The sequence below is a fragment of the Carcharodon carcharias genome, chromosome 4 (genome assembly GCF_017639515.1).
Source record: "Carcharodon carcharias isolate sCarCar2 chromosome 4, sCarCar2.pri, whole genome shotgun sequence".
NCBI classification, from domain to species: domain Eukaryota; kingdom Metazoa; phylum Chordata; class Chondrichthyes; order Lamniformes; family Lamnidae; genus Carcharodon; species Carcharodon carcharias.
Window position 1 is genome coordinate 118,690,001 of NC_054470.1, and position 24,335 is coordinate 118,714,335.

At 41.2% G+C, this 24,335-nt stretch overlaps 1 protein-coding gene across 3 annotated transcripts in view; it reads left to right on the top strand.

The window, feature by feature from the left end:
• The first annotated feature begins 616 nt into the window (after nucleotides 1–616).
• Nucleotides 617–24,335, top strand: part of LOC121276990 (zinc finger protein 462-like) — a 95,577-nt gene continuing 71,858 nt past the window's right edge. For 2 of the 3 annotated variants that reach the window (XM_041185787.1, XM_041185791.1), the window contains exons 1-2: nucleotides 617–775; nucleotides 895–1,066. The gene's annotated coding sequence lies outside the window, so the exon portion shown is untranslated. Of the gene's footprint in view, nucleotides 776–894; nucleotides 1,067–20,895; nucleotides 20,987–24,335 lie in introns of all 3 variants that reach the window. The other variant, XM_041185788.1, reaches the window with a different exon arrangement.

Here is a 24,335-nt window from a genome sequence, read left to right on the forward strand (position 1 = left end):
GTGCCTTACGTCACAGACTAGTTCACTTTACAAGGAGGGAAGGGAAATTAAACAGTGTCTTAGCAGAAGTTTCATTGCAAACAGGGGCAAATGTCACCTCTGGACATGCTAAGAACCTTCCCAGACCTTGTTAATTTAATAGGATATAAAGGTGACAAGAGGATCTCCCCAAGACTGAGCAATCCCAGAACTTTGCTGCTTCTCTCATATCAAAGCAATCAGCAGTGCGGGAGATGTAGAACTTTTATTTTTTTTTTCCTTCCCAATGATTAGTGTGTCTTATCCCCCACTCCCTCCTCTCCTTCCAAATTGGGTTCAAGTGATTGTCCCTGGCACCTGTTAGATTGGCACGTTGCCTGGGGAGAGCCTTCTTCTCTCCCCCCTGTGGCTGGTCTGCTCAACTCTTTCAACCTCCCCCACACCAGCGCTTTGTCATCAACTTTTTTTCAATCTCTCTCTCTCATTGCCTTCTCTCACTTTTTTTCTCTCTCTCTCCCTTTCCTGCCAAGTGCCCGTCACAGATCAGGTCATCTGCAGTTTTAGCAGCAAAGAGGGGGTGGGAGGGGGGGGGGGGGTGGGAAAGGACCGGGGTGGGGGGGGGGGGGGATGGGGGGAGAGGAGAGAGATGGCGATCCTCTAAGATCCCTGCAGACAAACCCATGAAGGAGGAACTTTCAACACAAGGGCAGCCAGGGAGCGAGAAAGAGAAAGAGGCGAGAAGCCTTGGGCTCGCAACGGGAGAAGAGAGAGAAGGACATCCTGCTCCTTCTAGTGTGTAAGTGAATGCTGCCGGGATAAGACTGCTCCTCCAAGTTGCCAGTGCTTATTAGTGAGAGCCGAGCTTGTATTGCATGTCTCTGTGTTGTATTAATGTGTGACTCTGCCTTTCTCCAGTGGTGGGGGTGGCTAGTGCTTGCAGAGAGAGGGAAGGCAGCTCTGGAGGACTAGGAGCGCAGCCAGAGCCACATCTTTTCAACATTTCTCAACATTTCCTCTTCCCCTTGCATGGATCTTGCGCTTTCCAGGAAGAAGGAGGGTCCCTCAAGACATTGTGGCTGTGCAAGAGGTGAGTGGTCTCTTTGTTCCTTTGTTTTTTTGAATGTTTCTCGTGGCTCCCCTTTGAGTTGAGAAGGGAAAGTGCTTCTCTCTCTCTCTCTCTGAGCTAACGCAGAAGCCATTGCATCGGGAGCTTTGCTTTATTTGGCTTGTGCTTTTTTTGAGGAGCAGCCTGTAACCATGCTAGCATTCTCTCCATGAATGCTCCTTAGTTGTTGTGCAGCTGGTCCCAGGTCTAGACACAAAGGCAGCGACAACAGCAGCCAGAGCTGCAAACCATTGCACTTCCTCATAGGCCACCTCCCCCCCCACCGCTCTTGGTCTCTTTCCTCTCCTAAATGCCTCAGAGCTTGCCTGGCTTCCTTCCCCCTTTGAAGATCTATCTCGCTCTAGCTTGAATTGCAAGGTTTTTGTTGAGTGTGTTGTGGAGAACTCCCTCCCTCCCCATGAGGGTCCATAGGACTAGACTCCTCTAGCCTGATGTGAAGCCATTTTTTTTAGACCAGCTCTGGGGAGTGAGTTGTGTGAAGGAAGAACGACTGCTTAGTCTGTAGATGTTTCTGCCACTGGAAGCGCCAGAGATCCCTCTTGCATTCAGGTAGGCCCACATCATTGTCCTTCAGAGAGGAAAGAAAACAGAAAATGGTGGAGAAAGAAACTGTTTTCAGCCTTGCATTCTGGAGGAGATTAAGATGCCTTGGTAGGGAAGAGATGTTTTTAAAATTCCTTTCCAGTTTGATTTAGTTGTGTCATCAGGTTCTGGTGATCTGTTTCTGTGGTCATGCTAAATCTTTTAAAGCATTTTTGTGTTGGTAATTTTTGGATAAGTGAAATTAATTCTTATCTGAAGGCAGGTCCTGGCAGTTATAAGGAGAGATGGACCAAAAGAGGCATTGCAAAATGAGGTGGTCTATTCATGTATCTTCTGAAATCTCAAGGTCAGAGAATTGAAAGATCTCTGGAACTAGACATGCTGCATTTCTGAGAACCTCACTTATTGAGCTTAATTATTTTTGAGATTTGTCTCTGCTGTAGTTCTACAATTAAGACAATTAACAGCTCTACAATTAAGCTGAGTTCTGTAGATATTTGAGAGTGTTGCTTCCATGGGTTGTTTGAAATTAAAGTTTTTTTTAGCATAGTGTATTCAGCATTAATGAGATTTTGTTTTATTTTACATATTGGTACCAGTCTAACAATGAGCATGTGTATCAGAAATGTAAAATGAGATGGCTCATGACTCTTCCATGGCCATTAAATATAAGATCTTGGACATTGAATCAGTGGGAAAAAAGTGTTATATTTCAAAATGTGCAGAAGAGAAAATGGAGATTATTTATCACTAAGAAAAAGGTATCAAGGAACAATGATGCTTAAACAAGAGTATTGCCTATGCTTTGACAGCCATGTTGTGGTGTCCTTTTTAGCACAACTGTAGAGAAGTTGCTCATGAGCTGGAGGTTTGTTTGTAAATAGTTTTAGTGTCCTTCCTGGTTTGGAGGAGGGACCTGTTGTTAATAGAATGGAGAATTGGGAGATGTTGTCCTGCTCTTCTAATGCTCGGTTCCTTTTTGCTGAACAATCAGGGTTGCACAGATCTTGAAACTGCAGCGTACACATCAGAATAGTTGTAAACTTCTGGCATCTCCAACGCATGTTTATTGGAGAAGATCCTGTGGGTAATTTCTCTGTTGGGCTTCATTACTTAATGTACTTTCCTGCCTAAAATTAAAATGTCAGATTGTGAATCCATGTTGGTTTCTCAATGGATGCTCCTTAAAGGTAGCCATTTTGTGGAGATGACTCCAATTTTGCTATGATGACCAAGACTATGGAATTGCTGCATTAGATTTTCAGTGGAAAAGCTTCTGTGTTGGCATCATTCAAAAGGAAGGTCTGATTTATTTGAAGAGCACCCAGCATTTTGCAGGATCTTGCAAATTATCTTACAGATTTGATTAAATACTTGGTTAACAGTTTTATTTATAAGGTATTTGCCACAAATTGATGTGTTGATTTTTTTTTGATTTTCTCAATTTCTGATACTAGAATGGCAACTGAAGGGTAGTTGAGAGATTAAATAAAATTGTTTTTGGCTTTTTTTTAATGATTTGATCATCCATTTAAACAAGGTAGGGAAGGCCCACAGTCAATAAGTAGTTCTCTCCCCATCACAATTGTTCTGCTTTTGGGCATGGAATTGAGTTTTAAGGCATAAAAAGCCAACAACAATTTTTATTTGATGTCTGGACTAGCCTATGTTCTGGAACTCTAAATGGTTCTGGGACTAACATTGACTTTACAGGGTGGAAATGTATGTTCATAGTTTTAATAAAACGTGTTAGTTTTAATCAGTTCAATCTTTGTTAGACCAAAACAAAGTATAGAACATCCAACCAGTAAATTATGTACCTGATTTCTGTGGGGAGAAAATAGATTTTTGAATGCATGTTCTAAAAGAACATGGATTGTTTTGGGAAAGCTGGATAGGTTTGTAGGATATGCCCTAGAAGTAATGGGGATCTGGGCTTCAGGAGTTACTATTATTTTTCAAAACTTGAGAAGATAAAGGGTTTCATGTGAAGAGTGGTGGGAGCGCATGGAAGCTTCCAGAACCTTGAACTTTACAGATGTGCTGTTGTTCTGTTTCTAAATCCTTGTAATTTAAAAATACACAAGTAATATTGGTAACAATAGAATACATACTGATTATTTCTGTACTTTTGCAACATCTGTGGAACTTTCCTCACTGGGCAGGAACTTGGGATCTGGAAGCACCTTGAAGCAGGAAATACAACTAAGCTAGGTGACAGGATGGACTTTATTTTGAGAGAGATTCGGGCACAGCTCATCCATTTTTAGCAAGAAGATAACTAGTAGAATGTCAGAAAACTTTGCAAGCACCATGTGAGATATTTGAGTGGGCTTCAATTTTGCATCTTCTCTTTCAAACCCCTTTTTAATTTGAAACTCTGATTCTGTCATGTGAACAAAGGCAGCCACTAGATCTTTCTGAAATGGGGAATTGCTGGCTCGCTTCTGAAGTGCAGTAGTCATTTCCTCTTGAGCTTTTAGGATTTTCCACATTTTGCTCTTTGACTGTTGGCCGTTGCTTTGCTTCCAGTTTGCAAACATGTGCATCTGTATATGGGTTAAAATTGCTGTTGAAAAGCAATTGCTCTTAAGGGGGCTTACTCTAATTCTCAAGTGAGGTAACTTAGACTCTAAGAAAAATTCTGAATAAACAAGATGTAACTGGCCATGTTATTAATGATGCCAACTCGTTTTATTGATAAAATGAATTATTTTAATGCAAATGGGAACTGCATTATCCATAGTCTTTCTGCATTGCATGTGGTCCCTTTTGGATTATTCTATTTTCTATTCACAATACCTGCTCTGCACCTACTTGAGACAGTCAGCGCTTGTATAAAAATGTATATTTCAAATCAGAATTACGTTAAAGTGAAGACAACCCGTTTATTCTATATAACAGGCCGCCTTTCTGCAGCTTATCAAGCTTTTCTTAACAGACATGGGTATCAGTCTCTGAAGAGCTGAGCTTTCAGAATTTATTCTGCATCCACCTTCAATAAGCTGTCGCTTGATTGGGAATTCTAACAATGCAGTTGTTGGTGGCAGGAAAAATGTAAAGGTTGTTTTTTGGACTCTGAGGTTTTGCAGAAGGAGGAAGGTTCAACAGTGAGGATCTGGTGAAACAGGGATGCAATATGTAGGTCCCAGTGGGGACTGGAGTCATATGATTGATTGTTCTGTCCATGACTTAGACTGTTTAACAATGAGTTGCTCTCAGTTCCGTGAATTAATGTTTTGGGTGCTTTCCAATGAGCTTAGCACAAGATGGTGGTTAAGACACTCCAAGAATGTAGCCTGTTGAGATCTGTAATGGCTGTAACCTAATTGTGCTTCCTGAATTTCAATGCGTGTATAGACAGTGGTCTTATCCTGCCTGCTGGGACTGTTTCACTAGAAAGTCTCTTGTGTTAGACTAATGAAATGCCTAAGAATGATGGATTAAATTCATGTAAAGAAAGATGATGTGTCTTCACATCGTGTGCAAGCTAGTGGAAAATGCGAGAAGGTTTTTCTCCCAAAATAATGGAAATGGAATCTATTTTGTGAACCCAGAGATTTAATATTTTTCAGGATTGGAGGGCATCAGATTTAGGTTCTAGCTGGGAGGTGAAGACTTACTCAACATCATAGATGTTAATGAGCGATGAATCAGCCAGTGTGGCTAAGGGTTGAAAGGTTGCTGTGGGAGTCACAGAATGTGATGTATTTATTGTTTAATTTGTCAGTTTTATCAAAAATACTTGTCAGCCACAATACAGACAGATCCTTTGTGTCTTATTTAAAAAACACAACATAAATTGTAATTCAGTCTTTTTTTTGGTGCGGCAACTTGAGAAGAGTTTGACTTGATATTGTAGGACCTCAAAGTATTTCATATTTTTGTTCTTGCTTTAGCGAAAGTGGCTGTGCTTCATTCATACATTTTGAGGTTAATTCCTTCCTCATTTAAATGGAGCTGGTAGTCATTCAGTACTGGAATGGTACACAGTAATTTTAATTCCAGTTCTCTTCTATTCTCATCCCTTCCCCCATCAAAATAATTCATTCAAAAAAAAAATGGAGAGAATTTCCAGGTGACCAGATGGATTTATTTTTGCATATGCCGGGTTTTATTTAAGATTTTAGATTATAGTCTGAAGGCGAGGGATGAATTCCTCTTGATACTTAACTCTTTTCTCATATTTGATCTACGTTTTGTTCATTGATAATTAAGCAGCAATGCAAGCACCACTTCCACAAAGGATAGTGCTGGGAAAGGGTTAAAAAGTGAAAAAGAGTAATGATTAGGGAATTCTATTATTGTGTTCAGTTGCTTTTCCCTATTATATGCCTGGGCTAATCTGAGAAGGAACTATTCTTTAGATAAAGACTTGAGACAATAGAGAGACCAGCAGAAGACTAAATAATGGTGTGGCTCAAGTTTATAAGACACTTGTGTTGGAAAGAATCCCAGGTAAACATGACATCATTTGTTTTTTGGATGCTCAAAAAATGTTCCAATAAATGGGAACTTGTATCCTTTTTAAAACAAAGGATGGCAATCCTACAGCAAGTTCATCCAGGGATTAAATTGGTCTTGATCTGAGAAAGCATATTTATCCATCTCAAATATCAAAGCCTGGGATTGCTTCTCGAATTTGAGCTTCTGAGAGAGTTGGTGCAAATGTGGATGGAGTTAATGCCTCTGCTAAACTGCATGAGGATGTTGCAGACTGTAACCTGATGTACATGTGTACTATTGTGCAAACTTCTGAAGTGCAGGAGCAAAAAAAAAAATGAGGAGCCACCAAATCTTGTCAAACTGGATTCCAAGTATTTGGAGAACTGCCAATAGGAATCTTGTTTGTTTCATAGAAGCAGAAAATGGCGATTGAGGTGTGACTAGAAAGCTGCAATCTCCATGGAAGGGTTGAGTCCGTTACGTTTGAAACTGGTTGCGTTTGAGATCTCTACTTGCCCTTATTTGTGCAGCAGAAGATAAAACATGAAGTAATGATCTCTAACTCTCTCATCTGCAAGTCCACACAATGAGCATTGCATGAACTGTCCCTTTAAAGGAAATAATGGAATTGGTGATTGATGTCACTTGCTGAGAGAGCACCCAGTGAATATTGACTGTGAAAGAAGATAGCATCTGGGTAATCTACACTGTCCTACTTTTTACTCAAGGTTGCAAAAAAAAAATGCTTTGCATTTTGACTTTCCAAGGTGGGTAGGAGCAGGCATACTGAGATTTTGACAAAGAACTCATGGGATCTAACATGTGCACTGTGGTCGTGTTCAATGCTTTTCTTTTTTTTAAAAAAAGATCTGCATCTGGAGAGTTGCAAAATGGGGCCTCTGATCTGCAAAGCTAGCAAGCCTGCTGCCAGAGTTGTGACGCAGGAGATAAAACTGTTGGGCAGCAGCAGCTGGGGGGTGGGTCCACAGAGAAGGATGTAGTGTCTACATGAAGAACTTGGCTTGGCAGAAAGCAGGCAGCCATTTCATCTCAGCAGATTATAATGTTTGTTGCTAGGGGAGTTTGAAGCCAGCACCAAAGGGAAAAATGTAGAGTAAGGTTAGGTTTAGAACCTTCAAGAATCATTTTAAACACCTGGCAAAACTGTCCAAATTTGATTTTCCTAAAAAAAATCACCTCAAGAAAGAACCATTTCATTTAGTTAGCCTTCCCCTCCCCTGCTCTCTCTCAACCATTTCCTTTGTTTGCATTAACTTTTAAGATTTTTAAAACTACCACATAGTTTTAATGAAAAATACACTGCTGGTAGTCACAGTAGCAATTGTGCTTTTTTGAGAGACCTGGTTCATTATTGTCTAGTTAATTCTTGGTGCATTTTCCCCCAACTTAACTAAACACAAGTAAGATCGAGCCAGCCAGTGAGATTCTGGTGGAACACTTCTATAACTTTGAGGCAGATATGCACAGCATTCTTGGATCACTTAAAACTGCAATGAGCAGACGATGGTAAGCAGCTTGCGCGAGATGTGGTTTAACCTAATTTGAGGAAGTATCTTCCTGAAATGGTAGTAGGGAGTGGGATAGAATTAGAAAACAGTTGGGGAAGAATAATTAAAGCTCTTATCTTCAGATCCCATGTTTTATCAAGTGAATGTGCTGGTGGAATTGTTCAAAGTTCAGGTGCTGGCTGGTAATTTGCATGCAGCACAGTGAATGTGTTCAGCTTCACAGACCTGTTTGAAATGCATAGTGCATGCGGACTAGGTATTGAGTCACACTGCTCATCTTGTAGATGGAGCACTGGACGGAATATTTTGTCTGTCCTGTGGTGGGTACTATCAAACCAGCATTAATCTGCCTGATGGAACCAGCAATCTTTGCTTGCATTTACTGCATTTGCTTTCATTGTCATCATTGGGAATTGTAAAAGCTTAGGGTTGGGTGTCTAATTTAGGGAGTATTGGTGATTTCTGTCTTTTGTATTATTAAACTGTAGGATCTTAATGCGCATTGTCAAAGGTGTCGGATTATAGTGGCCCAAAGGCACCAAATCTGACACAACCATTAATGTAATTAGCATTTACTGGTGGAAAACTAAATGCTTGTCTGCGGGTGTAAAAAGCGGCACCAAGGTGAATGAATACACTGCATTTGTGCTGAATTTGGACCTGCATTGTCAGGGCAAGTGTGACCACGGCAATCCTGCATCTTGTTCCGACTCACACACCGTTTCCAGTTTTATCAATTAGTCTCTGTTAGATTAATGCAAGACCCTCACCTTTGGATGTTGGTGCATCCCCAGCTGGACTAAACTGATAAACATTTGGGAATTGCCTTTTCCTTAAATGCAACGGATCGCTGAGAAAATCCTGCAATTGGTGCCAGGGTGGGCTTGTTTCCCAAGAAGTAGGAATGCACAAGTAGACATATATCAAAACTTTTAAAGAAAATCTTTGATACAAGCAATCAATGTACAGCACAGTGGCTGCAGTGTGCTTACTTAACAGTATGTTTGGAAGATTCTGTACCTAAAGAACAGGACAGGTTTCTCTGACAATAAGTGCCAGATTCAAGAGTTGAAAATTCCACTTGGCCTGAAACCTTAGAAGCTCTGTTCTTGCCTGAGGACCTTTTGTTTTATGGTTTGTCTGACAGGGAAAGCAAGCATTATTCTTTTTCCTCTCCTGGCCATTTTCAAATTGGTTACAACACTGCCTGACACTGGAAGATTTCCTCCAGCACAGAAGCAAGTCATTGGCCCAGTGTCCCTGTGCTGGTTCTCTGGGCAAGCTATCCAGTTGGTCCCACTCCCTGTCTATTCACCATAGTCCTTCAAAGTTTCTCCTCTGCAAATATCTTAAATAAGAATGATATATATATATATATTTTTATATATAATTATATATATTATATATTATATCAGTATAATATGTATTACATGCATTTGCTCAAAATTTGAAAATTTTATTTTTTTTATGGAAAATGCAGATTGAAGTTAAAAGCAATTTTCACACAATTCCATTTGCCAGGGTTTCCAAAGAAAAGAGCACATGTAAAATCCAGAAATATACTTATGGAGTTGCTCTTGTTTGGCGATGAGCATGGTAGGTATTTGATATCCAAGTGGTGAGCGGGTTGTCTTATGAGGAAAGGTTGGACAGGCTGGGCTTGTTTCCACTGGAGTTTAGAAGAATGAGGGGGTGATTTGATTGAAGTGTACAAGATCCTGAACGGTATTGACTTGATGGATGTGGAAAGGATGTTTCCTCTTGTGAGTGAGTCCAGAACTAGGGGGGGGCACTGTTTCAAAATTAGGGGTTGCCCTTTTAGGACAGAGATGAGAAATTTTTTCTGAGGTTCGTGTGACTTTGGAACTCTCTGCGTTAGAAGGCAGTGGAAGTGGGGCCACTGAATATATTTAAGAGAGAGGTAGATAGATTCGTGTTAGTCAAGGGAATCAAAGGTTATCAGGGGCAGATGAAGCACAAACTGATTAGCATGACCTTATTGAATGGCTGAGCAGGCTCAAGGGGCTGAATGGCCCCCTTCTGCATCTATTGCTTGTGTTCTTGTGGTTGTTGTAAAGACCTTTGTACTTAATAATTGGTCAGAATGATATATACATGAGCACTATTGTTGTAATATGAATCATAGCCATAAATTCCATCTCAGATGGTAGACAAAGGGGAGACTGTTGTGAATTGAGAATTGCTAATGCATTTTTAAAAAATTATCACATGAGGAATGGTTCACTCGTTTGAAGTGTTAGTTAGGGCACATGGTTTAGAATGATGGGCATGAGTAAAAAGGGAAGTCAAATGGAAGTTTTGCACCCATAGCACAATTGTTGAAGAGTGAGTACTAAGGGGGATCTTTTGACAGAGAAGATCATTTTGATATAGCTGTACATGTTTGTTGAGATGAGGATTGAGAGCGATAATGAGAAGATGAGCATTTGAGGAACATAGTGAGAAGGTGGATTGAGGTGTTGGTGGATTGAAATGATTTCTGCTTCAAAATATCCTCATCAACATAGTTTTAAGATGAAGAGCTTGTGGCAGATGAAAGAGCCACTTTTTTTCCATTTAATCTCTCTTTGTGACAAGATAGGGGAGGGGTCAATATGGGATGTGCTACCCTTTCAAATGGGACTGTTGCAAGACGATTTAAAGCTTTCTGATCTATCTGCTTTTGTAGTGTGAGTCTGGCATCATTTCTGAATTATATTGTGTCAGGACCTGCCTCATAAGACTTCTCCTTAGCTTGAAGGTAATATTGAGCTTGATAAATGGACACTTGGCTTGTGAAGTAGGTAGCTTCGTGTAATTTTCAGATAGGTTCGGTTAACACAAGGTATTTTAAATGGCTTAAAAGACCTTTTGTTCTTTCAAATGGATCAAAGAATTTTTTTTTAATGTAAAAGAAATCCTTGCATTTTACTGCTGATACGCACAGTTACTAGAATTAATTGTTGTTCTTAAGAGTAGAGAAAGTTAAGGGAGATTTAATAGAGGAGTTCAAAATTATAAATGGTTTTGATAGAGTAGATGGGGAGAAACTTTCCAGTGATAAGAGGGTCAGTAACTAGAGGGCATAGTTTGAAGGTAATTGGCAAAAGGGCTAGAGACACAGATAATTTTTTTAAAAAGATTATGTTACAGGCTATCATGATTTGCCTGAAAGGATGTGGAGGCAGATTCAATAATAACTTTCAAAAGTGAATTGGATAAATATTGAAAAAGGAAAAAAAAATTGCAGGGCAATGGTGAAAGAGCAGTGGAGAGTGGAACTAACTGTGTCGTTCTTTCAAAGAACACAGGTATGATGGGCCGGATGACCTGCTTGGATGCTTCATGAATATCTGGGTTCGGAGTAGGGATTTCCAAACCACGGGTCCAGGGTTGCAGGTTGATCATTTGGGGTTGCGAGCTCTGAGGCAGCATTGGTGACCATTCAGAATTTGGCTGGGACGTGGATTATTTTTCCCAAATGGACCATCAGTGGGACCGCTTTTTGTTGCCCTGATTGGTTGTTCTTTCATTGCCCTGGTTGGCCATTCAGTTCTGCACTTTGGCTAATTGGGGACTTTCTTGGATGTGCTTGTATTGGAGGAGGTATTTTGTGCACTGTGATGAATGGTGGGACAGTCCTGGGACTTTGCGCTGAGACTCCGTTAGGCACATGTAAAATTCCTTGCTCCAGGTTGAGCTTCCAAACAATCTAGCACCCCCTCCTCCCACCCCTTGCCCCTGACCACCACCACCCCCCCCCCACCCCAACCTCAAAATCTCCACCCCCATTCCCCCCGCACTCACTCTGGGGTTGCACCAATTTTTGCAACCATTAATATGGGGTCTCAGGGGGCCACTTGAGAGGGCAGATGGGGCATTGGTTGGCATCTCGCCTGAAAAATGGCATCTCTGAGTGCAACACTTCCCCAGTACTGTCCTGGTACTGTCAGCATAGATTTTGTACCCAAATCTTAATGCACAACCTTCTTGCTAGGATTAGAGAGTGCTACCCACTGAGACACTATGCTGTAACTTTTCCAGGGATGGCCTCAATCTGCATTCTGTATACTGCAGTCCTCAAAATGTCTCATCTTCTAACTTCATCTGCTTAGCTTTGAAATATAGACTGCATGATTCTCCTACACAAACTTGTGTAGTGTTCTCCCCTCTGCATCAGAAAGTTCTAGGTTCAAGCCCCTCTTCAGTCACATGAGCACAGATTATATGCCGACATTGCCAGTGTGGTACTAAGGGTGTGCTGCAGTGTCAGAGGCGCTGTCTTTCAAATAAATTCCATGGCACTATTTCCAAGAAGAGTAGGGCAGTTCTCCTTGGTGTCCTGGTCAATATTTATCCCTCGACCAACATCAATAAATCATTGTGGAATCTTGCTTTGTGCAAATTGGCTGCCATGTTTCCTATATTGCAACAGTAACTTCACTTCAAAAAATGCTTTATTGGCTGTAAGCAGCTTTGAGATGTCCTGAGGATATACAAGGTGCTAAGGAAATGTAAATCTTTTAGTTTATGAATATTTGTAGCGAGAATGCCTGCAGGCGCTCTCTCCAGAAATGAGGTAACCTTTCCCAATTTGCTGTAATTGAATATTCGCTTTGGTTTTGCGATTTGGTCCATCCTGAAGTGAGACTTTGCATTTTGCAAATGATAACCTGATGGATGCAGGTCGGGTATCTCTTCTCAATGACGAGGAATTGTCTCTTAGGTTTAAATTGCTTCCACCAAAGTAGCTCAGCTTTGTGTCAGGCAGAGACCGTTTGGATTGAGGTAACTGCACCAGTGCATCCTGCACCCTGAACTCCGTTCTATTTGAGGGAGGCACATTATGTGGTAGGGATAAGAATGTTCTGGTGAGGAAGTGCATCGCAGTACAGTGTCTTTGTTTCCAGGAGTGCTCCCAAGTAATGGTAGTTATTTGCATTCCACATAGTGCGGTGTCTCACTGCCACTCATCTGTATGCTGCTGCCGTCGCACAGCATCTCGAGCCTGTGAACACAGACAATGCACCATCACATTGTGCCATTTGAAGCTCTTTAAACCCTCGATGCATGTGAAGGTCCATTGTTGTGTTGTACCAGCTGACTCTGCACCTCGCAAACAGCACTGATGCTTTGTGCCATCAGTTTCTATGGAAAGGGATCTTTGCATGATGTCCCTCTGGCAATCGTCATGTCCTCTAGTGTATGAAGCACACTGTGACAAACTAATGGTCCATTTCTCTGCATATGCCTGATTTGTACTGTCATTTGAAGTATTTAGCGTGAAGGAGTCAGACATGTGCCAACATGGGCTGATTTTTGCCGTAACTTACTGTGCTGAACGTTGAGACTTTTACAAAAGATGATTATCTGTATTTCACTTATTACATGGCTGAAGAACCAAAGGCCACAAGTGGAAAAGCTTTTTCGCACAGTGAGTGGTTAGGATCTGGAACCTAAGAGTGTGGTGGAGGCCGGGTCAATTGTGGCTTTGGAAAGGGAATTGAATTGTTACCAGAAAAAAAAATTTGCAGGGTCATGGGGAGGTGGGGCAGCAGGACTAAGTGAGTTGCTCTTGCAGAGAGCCAGCATGGTCATGACAGACTGAATGGCCTCCTTCTGTACTTTTTAACCATTATCTGATTCAAGCTGCACTGTACAGTGTTATAGAAATCACCATTTTGAAATGCAGAACCATAGAAACATCTTGTTTCTGAGATTAAGAAATCTGTGGAAAATACAAATAAAAATCTGACAATTGAACAATTGAAAATAGAATACCATTGATCTGAAAGCCTTTACTAGGCCAGAAGAGTAAATAGTTTTCTATCCAAAGAACAGTGTGAACATAACGTGTGAACAATAATTAATTTAGCAACAAACTGGCAGAAATGGACTTTTCAAACAGCTGGGTTTGGTGAGGGAGGTGGGCAACTTGGTAAGGTGGGTTTTCCACGCCTGGAAAAACTCGCGATAATTTTGCGTGCTGTTCCTGTGCCTATGCTGAGGGTTACAGAAGCTGATTTGAGTGTGAGCTGCATGCCTTCCCCAAAGCACTCAGCGATTTGAACGTACGTTTTATAATCTGCACTTGGAAGGAGAAATCTGTTGGTTGGGTCTGGGGTAGGAAACATTGAAAAATCATCTTGCTTTTGCCAGTGGATGCTTTTTGTTGTTTACTTGAAATATGTTTTGTGCTGGCGCATTCCGAAAGATTCATGGTTTGTTCCTGAAACACCCGAGTAAATACTGTTTGGGAAAACCAGGGAGTTATCAAAGCAAAATGGTGCATGTTTGAGGAATGGAGCTGTTGGAAGATAGGTCCAAGTTACCATCTGCAATATTATAATCTGTAATATACAAACAGTAATCGAGGACAGAGGAGAAACAAGCTGGGAAAAAATTGGTTTAGACCAAACTTGTTGGTACAGTATCTAGGTTTGTAAAAGAAACCGTGATTGTCAAGATTGATTAAAAACCGACACCATTATCAGATTTCCCACAGTGAGAATCACATAATTTAGTGGTCGGGAGGGGAGGTGTTAGCCCAGCATGAAACCAGTCCTTAGTTTCATTCGGCATTGTGGGCTGTTGTGCATAGAATAAAGTAAAAGATAAAAACAACTTTCTTTTATTTAAATGAAAGGTTAGATTCTCTTGCTGGGGAGGTGTAGTGGGTCAGAGGTTGGGTACTGCAAATTTAACATTGAATTCTAATGCTGTCTCTGGTCTTCCACTTTCCTCGACCCCACCCGAAACTCTGCAGCCTGTGCCCTGACTCGCATCAAGTCCCGTTCACCCATCGTTCCCCGCGCTCACTGTTCCACATTGGCACTGTGTCCAGCAATGCCTCGATTTTAACATTCTCACCCTTCTTTTCAAATTCCTGCATGTTTCTCGCCTGCTCCCTATCTGTAACCTCCTTCAGCATTGCAACCCTAAATCTCTGTGCTCCTCCAATTCTGGCCACTTGAGCATCCCCGATTTTAATCACTGCACTCCACTCTGCTACCTGCTCCCTGAGCTCTAGAATTCCCTTCCTAAACCTCTCTGCCTCTCTCTCTCCTCCTTTAAGGTGCTCCTTAAAACGTATCTCTTTGACCAAGCTTTTGGTCACCCTATCCCTAAATTCTCCTTATGTGGTTCAATGCCAGATTTTGATTGACTGCGCTCCTGTGAAGCGCCTTGAGGTGCTTTATACTAAAGGTGCTATATAAATGCAGGTTGTTTCTGAAACATGTGAGAATGGGATTTTTTTGACAAAAAATGTAACGGACAACTTGCATTCTTGGTTGGTGCAGCCAGAGAAATTCTTATTGTGAATTTGAAAACCAGGATTCCACCTGCAGAATTATTTAGCAATGGGGATAAGGAAAAGATTTTCCCTAAACAAACCTCTCTGCTTGCAATGGTCTAGTTAGCTGTAAGCGGTTCTGAATTTGTCTACCTCAAACTGGCATCGTGTGTGTCTTGCTCCTGCCATTTGGCTCCCTATTCCTTGGTGGGTTCCTGTGGTTATTTTGCACGTTCTGCACCTGTTTCAACAACATCCTGATCTGCAGCTAACAGATTTAGGAGTTTTATACTGGAGCCTGCGACTAGGCTGTTTTGTTGTATTTACATCTCGCTGTTAGCTAGAAGAGGCTTATTGAAACTCCAACCCTTCTTCCAGCTCTCAAACTGATTCACAAAAGAAAATTGTGGGACAAATTACTGAGTGTTGTCTCTTAGATGTTGCTTCTGAAATTCTGTGTAAACCTTATGAGAGGAACTCGACATCAATAGTCCCTCATGGATGTTTGCCTTGAGCCTATTACAGCCTGTCACTACCTCCATGGAGAACACCAGTAACCTCCAGTTCTTTCTTCAGTGACTGAGTCTCCAGTCATGCCCCTAATGGATAACCAAAGTGGCAGTGGAACACAAGAAGGTACAGCCTCCTCACTTGAAGCTGTCTGATCCAACATAACTCTGAAGTCTTCCATGAGTTATGGTGTGCCAATTCAACCATGTTACAGACGATCCAACATTGACTGGACACCAGGAATGACACATTGCCCACTCCCTCCACCAACTACATAAAGTAGCAGCAGTGTGTGCCATCTACAAGATGCATTGCAGCAACCTCACAAAAGCTCCTTCGACAGCACCTTCCAAACCAGTGATCGCTTCCACCTAGAAAGGCGAGGGCAACAGACACATGGGAACACCACTACTTGCAAGTTCCCATCCAAGCCACTCGCCATCTTGACTTGGAAATATAACTTCACTGTTGCTGGGACAAAATCCTGGAACTCCCTCCCTAACAGCACTGTGGGTGTACCTACACCACGTGGACTGCAGCGATTCAAGAAGGCAGCTCACCACCACCTTCTCGAGGGTAACTAGGGATGGGCAATAAATGCTGGCTTAGCCAGTGATGTCCGCATCCTGTGAATGAATGAATTTTAAAAAGCAGCGCAATGCACTGAGGATATTTATTACATCCTGTGACAACAGAGGATTATAACTGTAATTCTCTGTTTCAAAAGCAGGTATGCCTCCCTCTAGATTTTTCTAAATATTTTACAACATGAAAATATTAGCAGTTTGAGATTACAGGCGTAAACCTGAAGGAACTAAATCATACTTGGTTGATTCCGAAACACAACATGCAATTCGTACTGGAAAAAATTTATCCAGGTTCCTCCCAGAGGAATCGTGACACATCAGGAATAGGGAGGGACAACCTGCAGACGGAATTATTTTGGAAAAAGTGTCATCAGTGTTGTGTAGACTCATTTAACTTTGCTCTAGTCTGTATAAGTTCATTGATTCTCATAAGACATTGGGGGGTTGAAATGTAGATGTTTTCTCTTGCCCCAGGGTTCTGATGCACTGATCAAGCTTACCTGGCAGTGTGTCCCACCTTCATAACCATCCTTTATTATCACAAAATGGGTACTATAAAAACCACTTAAATGTCAGGCCTACCTGAAGTGCTTAACAGCTAACTGTGCAGAAAGCCAAGTGGTGAGACACTAACTTTTGATCTGATAAATTGACTACCTTCATTAATGAAACATTAACAGCCAGTAATTTATATTTAAAAAAGTGCTATTAAGGCAACCTCAAAGAGAGCTCCTTGTTCTGAACAATGTTTCAAATCACATGAAGGGGATCATTTCTATTGATTGCATTCTGCTGTGCTCTATATATTCCCATTTTGGCTGAGGTTATTGTTCAACCAGAGCCGATTTGCATCTTTCTGTATGCATTGTCTTTGATTTTTTGGTTTTTTTTAGCTTATTTCATATGATTGAAACCATCTGATTTGCTTATCCTTACAAGCCTGGTTTGTACTTACTGTTTATTACCTCCACACTGGACTATTCCAGTGTTCTAGCCAATTTCCCACCTTGGTAAAATTGAGGTCATCCAAAATTCTGCTGCCCGTGTCCTATTACCAATTCCCATTCGCCCCTTCACCCCTGTGCCCGTTGGCCTACAATGATTCCTGCTGTGATTTTAAAATTTTCATCCTTTTTTAAAATACCTCTATGCCCTTGCACACCCCATCCACTTATATCTCTGTAATCTCCTCCAACTCTACAGCCCTCTGAGATACTTGCACTCCTGCAATTCTGGCCCATTGCACATCCCTGATTTCCATTGCTCCACCATTGACGGCCATGCCTTCAGCTGGCTAGGCCTTAAGTTCTTGAAGTTCCTCCATAAACCTCTCCGTCTCTCTCAGTTCCCTTAGGACAGAACTTAAAACCTGCCTTTGACCAAGTTTTTGGACACTGGTCTTAAGATCTCCATGTATGGCTGGGTGCCAATGTTTATGGCACCTGTGAAGCATCTTGGGATTTTACTATGTTAAAGGTGTGTCATTGAGGACTTGTGTCTGCTGGGCAGGTGGCTCACTGAAACTTTTGATTGACTAAAATGGAAAACCCTTCCCTTACACATACCTAGTTCCATCCCAGGAATCAATATCCTTTGTACATTTATCACCTTGAGAATGTGCAGAGACTAATAACTGGGATGATTGCTGTCATCACATTGATTCAAAACATCAGGAATTGAAATGAAGATTGAAGAATGTAAAATTGGGCAAGATTTTCTTTGGGCGAGAGGAGACTTTATTATTAATAATTGTGCTGGCAATTAATTATACATGAGTTTTGTCTTGGCACAGTGATCAGTTTGTTAACGGACAATGATCTAAGAGCTACCAAAGCTGGTCTCATTAATAATAACCAGATTGCTGTAAAAGACCATCTGGGAAGGAAATCTGCTGTCCTTATTCAGTTTGATTTGCATATGACTCCAACCCCACGACAATGTGGTTGACTCTTAACTGCCCTCTGAAATGACCAAGCAAGCCACTCACTTGTAGGCAGCTCACTACTGCCTGCTCAAGGCCAACTAGAGATGGGCAATAAATGTTGGCCTAGCCAGTGACTCCTGCCTCCAAAGAACGGAAAAAAAATGTCCCCTCCCTGACAGGGTGTTAGAGTTTTGGAAGATCATGGGATTGAAGAATTTGAAAATTATCTATTTGCAGATAATCTTGCATTTGCACATTTTTATTGTGTTTCTTGATTGATAATCCTTTAGGAACAAAAGCTTTTTTTAAAAAAAACCTGCCTCATTGGAATGAGGTTGTGGGGTAGATGTTAGTAGCTTGTTCCTGCATCTATCTGTGAAGTGAAGGAACTGGAGAATGGCTTTGCAGGCAGTTTTCTCTAGAGAATAAGCTCCAGCTTTCAAAGTTGAGTCTGATCTGATAATTTTGAAAGAGGAGTGGTGATTATGATTGCTTGTTTAATATACGCAGGCTCTGCTAGTCAGGATACAACAATGCTGCCAATATCGGGTCATAATCTGCATTTATATAGTGCCTTTAACAGTAAAAAAAATCTCAAGGTGCTTCATAGGAGCCCCTGAGACTCCAAGCCACACAAGGAGGTATTAAGACAGGTGAACTAAAGCTTGGTCAAAGAGAAGGATTTGAGGAATATCCTAAAGGAAGAGAGAAACATAGAGTGGCAGTGTGGTTTAGGGAGGGAATTCCAGAACTTAGGCAGGAAAGGGCATTGCTTCCAACGGTGGAGTGACAAAATTGGAGACACACTACAGCCCGGAATTAGAAGAATGCCGAAATCTCGGAGGGCTGGAGGGGTTTACAGACATGGGGAAGAATTCTGTTTTTTTCGATAAGAGTTCATGACTGTTGTAGCTGTGCTGGTATTTTAGATGATTAAAGTAAACCTACTGTGCAGTGTAAGAAAAACTGATGTAAGGAATCACTTTTTTTCCACTAATGGGAAAACTGTTCTCAAGGTTCGCTTGTTCCTAAAGTGACCAGGCTTCCTTTCAGAATATTTTTTTTCAAAGGGATATGGCTTGTGCACTTGCTTTGCATGGATTAGTATTTGCAGGATTCCATTTGCTGAGCTGCTTTTCTGTTCAATGTTGATGCGTTGAACCTTCTGCATCTGAACACTACAGTAGGATTTCAGCCTGGCATTCTCAGAGCACGCTGCATGACTTTGGTGAAGGTCATGCACTGAGGAGATTAAAATCCTTGTGTAGGGTGTATGCAGTTGGACTTCCTCTTGCTTGGTTAATGGTTGACCTAGTTCTGTTACCATATGCTTCCTGCAGTACTTTGTGTTTCAGTTGCTATGCTGAGTTCAAGAGTAGGAAAATGGAGTCCGGCAAAGCAGCTTTCCAAAATGAGAACTGTGAGAGGTTGGGAACAGTTCATGAGATGAAATATTCCTGACAAGGAGGATACTAACCTAACCCATTCTGTGCTGTGTTGGCACAGTAACTCAAACTCTATCCTTTTCTCCTTGTAGAAGTTTTATGAAGTTTTTTTTGACATGCAAACTTTCCAGACTTAAGTTTGTAACTTCAGCGAAACTTCATTTGATCTTGAGGCATTTGTCAGGCCATCAAACTGTGGCTGTTTGATGAACTGTTTTAAGCCAAGCGCGCTGTTAATGGCAGTGTTTGTCTGGGCATTAGGCCCACTTCCTATACATTCTACTGTTTGTTAATTGAAACAAGTGGATAAATTTGCTTACCATGGGTGTGGTGGCAATATACCGTGTCGCTGGAAAAGTGTCCTATGCCATTCCACGCAGAATGAAGAGTCTTTGAGGTTGGATTGTTGCTACCTCTGTTTCTCTAGGTTGGAACCACAGAGTAGAGACATAGGTCATTGAAGGGGGCAGGGCATGTTGAGAGATCAGTTAATGAAGCATATAAGTATCTTTGGCTTTATTAATAGGGGCATTGAGTACAAGAGTAAGGAGGTCATGTTGAACTTGTATAAGACACTAGTTAGGCCTCATCTGGAGCGCTGTGTCCAGTTCTGGGTGCCACACTTGAGGAAGGATGTGAAGGCACTGGAGAGGGTACAGAGGAGATTCACAAGAATAATTCCAGGGATGAACAACTGTAGCTATGAGAATAGATTGGAGAGTTTGGGACTGTTTTCCTTGGGGAAAAGAACGCTGAGAGGAGACTTGATAGAGGCATTCAAGATCCTGAGGGGTATGGACAGGGTAAATAGTGAGAAACAGTTGCCCATCAAGAGGGCACAGATTGAAAATAATTGGCAAAAGGAGTAAATGTGATGTGAGGAAAAAAAAATTCACACAGAGGGTGGTTAGAGTCTGGAATAAACTTCCTGAAAGGGTGGTGGAGGCAGGTTCGATTGAGATATTCAAAAAGGAATTGGATTGCTACTTGAAGAGAGAGAATGTGCAAGGTTATCGGGTTAAGGCAAGGGTGTGGGACTAGGTAGAATGATCTTTCAGACAGCCAATGCAGACTTGATGGGCCAAATATCCTCCTTCTGCACTGTAAGAATTCTGTGTCCATATTATAGCTGTTCTCTCATTTAAATAAGTTTCTGCTGAATTCGTGATTGAATTTATTAGTGATTGTTTTCTTTTGTATGGTGTCTAGTTTTTGTCTCCCTACAAGTAGAAGCTTCTCTGCATCTACCTGATCAAATCTCTTCATATCCAATCTCTCCTCTATGTTCTTACTAGAGAAAAGAGCCCCAGCCTTTCAATCTTCCTTGACAGTTATAATTTCCCAATTCTGCTAACATCCTTCTATGTCTTTGGAGGGTAATCACGCTCGATTAACCAATTTCTTGTCCATGGTCTAGTCATGGGTGATCGTTGACAATGTGGGGTTTGGTTTTGTTGTCTGTTCAGCCAAGTCCATTTCTGTTCTCACTAATATCGTGATGTGTAATTCCAGGAGAGATTGCTGCTCAATGATCAGGAACAAGAATCCTGGCTGGTTATTCCCCTGTCTTACCCAGGAATGTTGGTGCCATTTGTAACATCCCGTAAGTTTTTTTAAAGGCATTTGCCAACTCAAAATAGAATACGGTACTACTTGCTCCACAGGTGTGAGCAGAAATGTGGCTGTTTCAGAATATTATGCATAATGCATGTTAAAAACTCTGTTTGGATAGAACTCATATGGCAATGTAAAATTCAGCGTTTTAGTTCCTGGCATAGTTTATCAATTAATTTCTTGATAATTTAGGAACCTAAGACAGGAGGAGAGGATTCAACCCTTGGAACTTGTTAACACAGTTCAGTTTGATCATGATTGATCTATATCTCTCCTCTATTTGCCTGTTTTGGTTTCGTTACCCTTGGTCCCCCTACCCAACAAAAATCTATCAATCTTAATCTTTGAAAGTTTTCAGTCGATCCTCCAGCCGCAACAGCTTTTTAAAGGTGAGAGTTCCAGATTTTCCATTACCCTTTGCGTGAAGAAGTGCTTCCTGACATCCCCCCCTGAAGGGCCTGGCTCTCATTTTAAAGTTGTGCCCCCTTGTTCTGGACTCTTCCCCACCTCCCTTCTCCTCCACCCCCAACCAGAGGAAATGATTTCTTTGTATCCACCTCATCAAATTACTTACAGATCTACTTGAGGTGTTTAAAATGATTAAGTTGTATTTATGATCATTCTCAATGTCTTGGGTGTTCCAATCTGTCTGTCTTGATATTAGAAAGGCAGAATTTTCCTATTTTGGGAGATGGCGAATTATGATATTTTAGCTTTCATTGCGTTTTCTGTGGAAAGGTTTCAGAAGAACCTCAATAAGATGGAAACTCTATCTATACTCATTCCTCCTAGACATTCTATGGTGCCTGTGATGTTGTTGTACACGTTAACTTGTATTTCTCGCTACATAGGATTTACAACATAGAAACAGTAATTTTGCACAACCAGTCCATGATGATGTTTATGCTCCAGATGAACCTCCTCCCACCCCTCTTTGTCTCACCCTATCACCATATCCTCCTATCCCTTTCTCCCTGTGTGCATTTAACTTCCCCTTTCCCTGGGGTAGTAAGTTCTGCGTTCTCACCACTCTTTGGAAAGAAGTTTCTTCTGAATCCTCTGTTGGATTCATTAGTGACTATCCTATATTTATGCCCCTTGGTTTTTGACTGTCCCACATCTACTCTCGTGACGACGAGTGTTAGTCTGTTTCCTGGTGTTACCTTCTCGAACTTGATCCTTATTTTCCTACAGTGCATCTTCGGATGTTTATTTTTTACACTTTTTTTTCTGTTCAGTTGCATTATTGGACTACAAATATTGAAATAATATTGAAATAAATACAGTGTTGTAAGAAGGAGAAAATGATGTGGAGGAAAAAGGCTATGGTATTACTGGACTTTGGACAAGGCTGACCGTGTAATAAAACAAGATTTTATGTGCAATAGGCTTCGTGTGAAAGTATCGCAAGAAAGAATATGTTGTGAAATTTGGGGTCTCCTGTTAAATATCTTTGTTAATCCAACTGACACCACACTATCTCTGTGCTATGCATTGAAAGTGTAACTTTGGAGGTTTATTATTTTGGTGGCAAAGCTTTGTTAAATTACACCTTATTGCAGGAGTTGTGTATTGGAATTCAAGTGGCATTTTACAAGTTTTTTTTTTAAAGTGACTTCTAGCCTATGTACATTCCTTAAAAAAAGGATCACTGTTCCATGAATCAACACTACCTTAAATTTAACATTTTAAAAAGTTCCACTAACAGCGCTGGTGAAGAATTTGCTGCAGTTACTTAACTATTTACTAAATTTAATGGCAAAAAATGTGCTTGCAAATACAATTGTTCTGGGGGATGCAGTGTGGTGCTCAGCATGTGCCACATATTGTAGTGTAAATGAAGTGTGTCACTTCTCTGTTGTGAAATTAACAACTTGACCTTTGACTCCCTGTTGCAAAATCCAGAATGTTAGTATCAAGAGGTTCTCCAGAGTGGCTCTGAGTGGGTTAGTTAAGCTCAGAAGACCAAAAGGTTTCCGGATTTGATCACTATGAGGGATTGGGTTTGCTCACCTCGAGTTTTTGAGGCAGTTTGGGGGCTAAAATTGTTCTCTGCATTCCAAGATTTGGCTGAAATGTGGAAGAAATCAACTAGAAGATCTTCCACACCCGGTTGTACCTCTGCTGGAAAGGTTAGACATGGTGTGACTGTCACATCGATCCCAAGCCAGTTGGCGCAGTATGAAACTAGACACTAGTACTTTCCTTGATAATGGGTTTTTTCACAGAATGCAGCATTACATATGCCTGCTTCCTCTACCAACCCCATGTCCCAGCAGTCTCCCTTTATACGTGCTCCAAGTACTTAATTAAACAATGCACTTCACCTGTGTATCTTAAAAATATGCCATTATCTTAACATACCTTTATCAGGGAAGATGGGATGTGCTGTGGGCCTGCATTCACTGGAAACAGTGCTGTAAGCACTTCAAGCTCACACTTGGAGTCACTTTACCAGCCCAAGGATTGACAACTTCAAGAAAGATGCAGGTAAGTGTAGCTTAGAATTGGAAGAGAGAAAATGTGTATGACATCAATGTAACACAGGGCAGTTAAACACCAACAACACATTTATATAGCACCTTTAACATAGAAAAATGTTCCAAGGCACTTCATAGGAGCTATTATCAAATAAAATTTGACATTAAGCCTCACAAGGGGATGTTAGGACAGATGGCCAAAAGCTTGGTTAAAGGGGGAGGTTTTAAGAAGCAACATAAAGGAGGAAAGAGAGGCAGAGAGGTGTAGGCAGGGAGTATCAGAGCTTAGGGCCTAGGCAGCTGAAGGCATGGCCACCAATGGTGGAGAGATGAAAATCAGTGATGCTCAAGAGGCCAAAATTAGAAAAGCGCATACATCTCAGAGGGTTGTAGAACTGGAGAGGGTGACAGAGAAAAGGAGGGGTGAAACTGGAGGGATATGAGGATGAGAATTTTTAACTGCTAAGTGTTGTGGCATTGACAGTGCTGGACAGCCGCGTAACATAATTACAATTCGATGAGTCTACTTTCAGAGAGTGTGGATTGAAATGAAGGGGTTAACTTAAGCCCAGGGTACAAGAAACCACAAAAGTGAAAATAGATTGGAGAGTTCAGTAAGTTGTGATACCAAGACTTTGTTTTTAATAAGCTGAATATTGTAGATGATAGGAAAGAGTGATGAGAAGTCCACAGGTTTAAAGTGAAGAAGAAGAATGAGCTCAATTTGAGAATAATGTACATGAGTCTTCATTTCAACAGAGAAAGACTATAAGGTAGTCACTAATAAATCCAATAAGGAATTCAGGAGAAACCACTTTACCCAGAGAGTGATGAGAATGTGGAACTCGCTTTCACAGG